This window comes from Amaranthus tricolor, chromosome 14 (genome assembly GCF_026212465.1).
Source record: "Amaranthus tricolor cultivar Red isolate AtriRed21 chromosome 14, ASM2621246v1, whole genome shotgun sequence".
Classification (NCBI taxonomy): domain Eukaryota; kingdom Viridiplantae; phylum Streptophyta; class Magnoliopsida; order Caryophyllales; family Amaranthaceae; genus Amaranthus; species Amaranthus tricolor.
Genome location: NC_080060.1, coordinates 11415969 through 11423108, shown reverse-complemented (window position 1 = coordinate 11423108; position 7140 = coordinate 11415969). Strand labels below are relative to the sequence as shown.

The 7140-nt window shown below is 30.1% G+C and overlaps 1 long non-coding RNA gene across 2 annotated transcripts; it reads right to left on the bottom strand.

Annotated features, from left to right (window-relative positions):
• Positions 1-1676: 1676 nt before the first annotated feature.
• LOC130799932 (uncharacterized) lies at positions 1677-4083 on the bottom strand. Of its 2 annotated transcripts, XR_009039351.1 has the most exons (3): positions 3898-4077; positions 3776-3803; positions 1677-1919 (listed from the first exon to the last, which is right to left on the bottom strand). It is a non-coding gene; the product is annotated as an uncharacterized LOC130799932 (long non-coding RNA). The 2 variants fall into 2 exon arrangements; XR_009039350.1 differs by having other exon boundaries at positions 3776-4083.
• Positions 4084-7140: the final 3057 nt, after the last annotated feature.

Below are 7140 nucleotides of genomic sequence, written 5' to 3'. Positions count from 1 at the left end.
TGTGATAGAGAAGTAGGTTGAATTTCAGCTTTTTAGAAGATTTAATGTATTAGAGTGATCAAATTTCAGAAATTTGCTTTGAGGTTGATAATGGAGAATACGAGTAAAGGGTTTGATTTACATAGATTACCATACCTAAAGGTTTTACTTGGGTGAGTCATAAGGTGCAGGTGACAAAGTATGAGTAATATGGCTTCCTACACATACTCATCAAAGTATGAGGTGTATAATATACCCATATTTTTCGTCATATAATTTATTTTGTTCTCAAAATTAATACGACTGATACCTAAATATAATAGGATCTTTAACTTATTCCCAATCAACTTAATTAACATACTTAAAATTTAATAACCCAAATTAACTTAATTAATTACTATTAATTAAGCCGCTAAAAAATAAGGGTTGTCTCATTCTCCCAAACTTAAAATAATTTCATTCCCGAAATGACTCTACACTTAGAAAACATATTAAACTCATACTCTCCCCAACTTAAGGATAAACCTTAAATAGTTCAACGTCCAAGACTTACTTAACTGAAAACCTCAACTGCGACATTTGACAGCCATCCAAGTTTAAAAACAATGTTTATGATTCGATCACGACTAAAAATATTTTTCAAATGCACATAATTCAGGTGATGCAAAACACATTTGCACATACACTAGTGCCCATAGAACATAAAATCGCAAACTGAGAATCAAAACTCAAAACAATATTAACAAAAATTTTTAAACTTTTAAACAAAGATGTTCTTACAATCTACGGAAAATTTGATAGAGTTTCCCTTTGAAAAGAGACAATTAGTTTCATTTTCAAAATCAAATCTGTTTTCTTGTCAAGCTAACTTATTAAATCAATTTCATCTAATTTACTTTAACACAAAATCAAATATGGCTTTAACCAAAAGTTAACTACCTTTATTTTAACTTTAAAAATATATATCTACAATATATTCTTTATAAAATAATCTTTCTCTTGAAAATGATAACAAGTGAAATACTTTGTTCATATTATTATAATATAATAATAATAATAATAATAATATTACTCAGGTTGACTTAGTCAAAATCCCATATTAGCTTAATAACATTTACTTAAGACGGATAAAATAGTGATTGATTCATTCTTCTCAATTTAGAGTAATTCCATCCTCTAACTTGAACACTTATTTCCGATCGTATAATTTACATATTTACGTTCCTCGATATAACTCTAGTCACAACTTTAAATATTCCCCAACTTTGATACAACCTTAAAATTTGACATCTAAATTTCCTCATCAACTCTTACGTTATACTTGAATACTTTTTAACAAACCTTTACTTGTTTTAATCAATCAACCATTTTGTATCCTCAATTTGAAAAAAACTATTCCCTAATTTACTTGATTTTCACAAATAACAACAAAACTTCGCATAGGAACTCTTATAACCCCCGATATACTTCGAAAGTATCACTTTAAATCACACATCTCATTTCTCATAATCAAATAACTTGAACCTCAAATTAGAAAATTTCCTTGATCACTTTCGACTTTCAACTTTTAATAATGAAACAGCCCAAACCGGCGTAAGCAATATAATAATATTGTTTACAAAGCATAGCGGAAGACTTATAGAAGTCTGGGCTGAATCCGACCTGTGGTTCGACAACCACAGCAACCAATATCAGAGTATTTTAAAACTTTATATAACTGTAATACAATTACTTACAACCCAGTTATAAACTAAATTAATACATTATAAAATATCTATTTTTTTTATACAAAGACATGATTTGTCAAAATATCATTATAAGTTAACCTTTCGAAAACGATGTCCTCGCTATCGCAACACATGACACATAAATGAGCAGCACATCCATCTGCACTAAAGATGGCAACCTGAAAGTGGATCTACCCCTGTAAGAGATAGACCCTATAAAAAAAACGGTCAACAATTGCATTGTTGAGTAATCCAACAAACTATTACATTTATAAACAAGTCCAAATTCTTTTAAAAGACCGTTTGATTGACATAAATACGGTTATGAACCTTTAGTTCATAACGAATTAAAATACGGCTATAACTGTACAAGTTAATAGCAAAAATCAAAATGCGGCTATTACTTTATAAGTCAATAGCGAAACAATACGGCAAATGAAAAATATGATATCATTTGCGAAACAAACAAAACTTTATATACCAAACGTATTTATTCAAAACTCATATTAAATCAATAATTTAACAGCACTTTAAAACGTGGGAATATATGGACCGTCAGGAAGTAGGCTTGATCTAAATCCTGAGAACACGGGTGATCGTCATCACCGAAATACGGTTCTTGCAAGAACGAAACGGGATCGGGGGCTCGAGACCGATCCGAATAACCATTACCTATTATCAAGCTATAGGATTTCACAATAATCCGGATATAAATATCCGTTGCCAATTCCCAAAAACGGACATTTTTCAATGTCGAACATTTCAATATAAAACGAATCAATAAATCACTTGATTTTCTTTTGAAATCAATAACCATAACTCATTTTCATTGTACAATATATTTAAAAGCTCACATTTATAAGGTTGTGAACATACAAAATATAATCTTGACCAAGAACTAGAAGTAAGGTCAAAACGAAGTTAAAGTCCAAAGTTTCGAACACCAAAAATTATATGATTTTGCTCAAATATCAATAGTAGTAATATCACACCTTATAAACCATAACTTGAACTTTGAAATACTTGAATTAAATTTAAAAGATAGGATAGTAGTTTGCTTGTGGATTACCTTCCTACACCATGAATAACAATCAATAATTAAAATACCAACCAACTCATATGTTCCCAAATTTATACTTGAACCAAACACTCATATTATTCAATTAAGATCCATAACCCAACAATACCAATCCATAAAGGGAAAACAATAAACCTAAGTTAATCTCAATTACTCAATACATAATCTTAAACCTCCAATTTATTTTATACTTCCTAATCCCACATAATAAATTCCATTTTAGTACCATAACAGGACACTTGTTAGTAATTTGATCATAACTCTCTCATACGAACTCATCTTGGGGCGATTCAAGTGCCTACGTGATCGCGACTCGGAGCTCTACAAATATCATGAAGACACCAGAACCCAAAAACAATCAAAACTATCCCAAAATAACCAAAACAGAAGGTTCTCATTGATTTCATGACAGCTTGCTGGTATGTCACTGTTTTGAACATAACTCTCTCATGCGAACTCATCTTGGGGCGATTCAAGTGTCTACGTGATCGAGACTCGAAGTTCTACAAATATCATGAAGACACCAGAACCCAAAAACAATCAAAACTATCCCAAAATAACCAAAACAGAAGGTTCTCATTGATTTCATGACAGCTTGCTGGTATGTCACTGTTTTGAACATAACTCTCTCATACGAACTCATCTTGAGGCGATTCAAGTGTCTACGTGATCGCGACTCGAAGCTCTACAAATCTCATGAAGACACCAAAAGCTAAAAACGAACATAACAATACAGAAAATCGCAAAACAGTAGGATCCCTTTTCGATCTGAAATTTCAGAATCCATATTACATACTTTGATACTAGAAAATTAAACCCAAATAACCATTACTAATCAACTCTAGCAAGAACCAAATTACTAATTAAACTCATATACTCTAATTAAATTCAAGTTGATACCCAAATTGAATCCACGTGCCAAATTGAATCCACATACCAAACTACTTATTAACATTCAATTAATATTTAAATAGAGTAGTTTGTGGATTACCTCAATCACCGGACCTTGCAATCTTGAACTTCAATTTGAGTCACAAAATCCCCAAATCAATTTACAAAACCTTAACATTTAAATTTGAAAACAAAACAACCAAAAGAAGGAAAAGTGGTTACCAACAATAAAGGAAGGAGGAGAAGTGGTTGCTGTTGGTGGTGGAGCTCGTGGCCGGGCTGCCGGTTGATGGTGGTGTTCGTGGGTCAGCCGTGAGTGAGGGAAGGAGGAAGATGTGTGAGGCGTGATTTTATTTGTGATTGAGGGGAGGAGTATGTCGGTTAGATGGGATAAGAATGAGTTTTATTTTCAGCTTTGACCCATTAAATTCTATTAATGTCGTCTCGTCGTAAGACAATCTTATATAAGACATACTGTAAAGTTATAATAGACGATTTATGAAATAAGTAATATTTCGTAATTGGTAGTATTAATAAGGATTGCATTTAGAAATTTATTTTTCAATACTTTATTTAAATTTATTTTTATAAAGATAGATATAATCAATTAATAAAATAAAATCAAAATACACTTTTATCGAAATATTCTTTGTACAAATTTTATACATTACATAAAATATACCTTTTTTCTTGAAAATGTTAACAAATGAAATACTTGAGTCAATATTATCAAAATAATAATATTATTACTCGGATTAACTTACTTAATAACCCCAATCAGCTTAATAAACTTATAATTAAGCTTTATTAAATGTAGCCTATTTCAAATAACTTATAACTCAATTGTTATCGTTTAACTTCCACTCATAATACGTTCATATCCACCTTTAATACATGACCCTTAACTCTTTAAGTTTCAAACACATCTTTCCCAAATAGCTTCCATACTCTTGACATTCAATTTCATACGATTCTTAACCTTTATCCCGATCATCCGGTTCACCATTAATACAATCTTACACAACCTAGCCCATTCAACTTTTATCCTTTAATGTCTTATCAAATCATGGTTTAAACAAACACTTTTGTTTCCCCTAGTCATTAGCTTTCCGATCACCTCAATAAAATTAGTTTCAATACAATTTGCTTCTAATCAAATATTCATTTTTCATATGTACAATTTATCTTCAGATTTCTCCATACATGTAATAAAAGGCTTTAATAACTTTTATTTGATTCTTATTTGACTTATGAACCTCAACTCACATAAGCCACAAATAAGGCTTGACATAATTTGAATCATTCAAAATTTTTAATTCTCAAAGTTATCTTGTCAATATTATAAATCATTTAGAATATCCTCCATCACTACTTCATATTTATCTCAATATGTATAGAGCGCTCAATAGGGTTACCACAATATAAACTTTACAACATTCCTATTCATATCAACCCTTGTTTCTTTTTCACAACTTCCCTTAATTAAAATTCTCATCCAAATATCATTAAATTGAACAGATCACAAATACTTTTTCTACATTCTTTATTCCTTGATTGATTTCCAATCTTTACACATAATTAACTCATAACTTTCAATATTCCTAAAATGCTTCTTTTGAACTCTTTGCATCGACTCATTCTTGCACAACATTATCGCAATTCTCGACAAGCTTGGTCCTCAACTCCTTATGCTAGTTATCCGAGTATATATAATATCTTTTGTAAAACAATTCTAAGAATACTTGACTTGAATATATGCATTTCAAGTTGAAGTTTTAAACTCTTTTAAAAACATTTTTTTATACATGATATATAAACAATCACACAAAATTTCACATAAGATCAATTAAATCCACCAATCAAGATTCAAACGAAAAAATCCCAACTTAACGTTAATATCTTTCAAAAAATCCTTTCACCGAACTTCGAAGTCCCAAATTCATCACCCGGACTTAACTCTTGCCCTTCGGCATGACTCTTACTAAAAGAGAAATCACAACACATAAGGAAACTTCAAGATTTCGTCAACACATAAGCATGTTACACATCACACAATATAACACATAATAACATTAATACCATCCGATTCATGGAGGTTACACCTTAAGACTCATCTACCGCGCTCTCTTGAGTTTTCGAAATTCATTTTTCAAAAATTTTGTACTCGAATTTGAGGATTCGAGTACTCCAGAAACAACCATGCTCTGATACCAATTGAAACAGCCCAAACAAGCGTAAACAGTATAATAATATTGTCTATAAAGCACAGCGGAAGATCTATAAGTCTTCTACTGTGCTTTGTAGACAGTATTATTATATTGTTTACGCTAGTTTGGGCTGTTTTACCTGTAATTCACAGAGACCATCTAATTTCTCACTAACATCCAAGAAAACCTTTTATGAACACGAACCCAATTCTTCTTTTCCTAAATCCTTAGCTCAGACCCCTAATCCCTCAAACAAGGAAGGAGGGTTATCAACCTAACTCCTGCAGAGAGAAGACTTAAGAAAGAACAAGGCCTTTGCTTCTTTTGTGACAAACCTTATGATAGAGGCCATGTTTGCCAATTTAGACAATCACAACTCTTTACTATTAAAATTCCTAGCATGAAAGACACTGAGGAGAATGAGTGTAAGCAAAATGAGGTGGTAGAATTAGATGATACCATAGAGGCAGAACCTTGTATATCCCTAAATGCCATGTCTGGCTATGTAAGAGCTTCATATCCCTCGTGTTTCACTTTACATGATTTAATATATTTTTAATAATTAATTGTGAGCACACAAACATATATTCAAATATTATATTATAGTAGTATATTTTATTTTATGATCATATATTTTCCCAACAACAATATATCTCAAGAATATCTAACTCAAATCTCATTTGCCAAATCACCATTTTAATCTCATTTGGTGGTAACAAGAATTAATATCAAAAATATTTCACTTTGAAATTTAACCGCATTTAAAATCGTTATTAAACTAATAATAATAATAATAATAATAATAATAATAATAATAATAATAATAATAATAATAATAATAATAATAATAATAATGATAATAATAATAATAATTTTAATAATAATAATAATAATAATAATAATAATAATAATAATAATAATATAAATTTCATCAAAATAATATTGTTATGTGGTTCAAATCTTTCTAAAAGGTGGGTTTCACTTTCATACTGATGCAAATTTTAAAGGTGTAGAAGCATCTCTGTGTTGTTTTGTATTGTCTCTGTTTGGATTAATGAAAATTTCTCTTTGTCCGAAAAAATAATGTTATAAATTAAACCTTTGACATAATTCGTAGTAAATATAATTTGACAATTAAATATATAAATATAATATCATACAAGATAATATCATATAAAATCACGCATTCCATTTAAACACATTAATCATCACTTAGCACACAATAATAACGAGATAATTCTAATTGGATGGACATTGA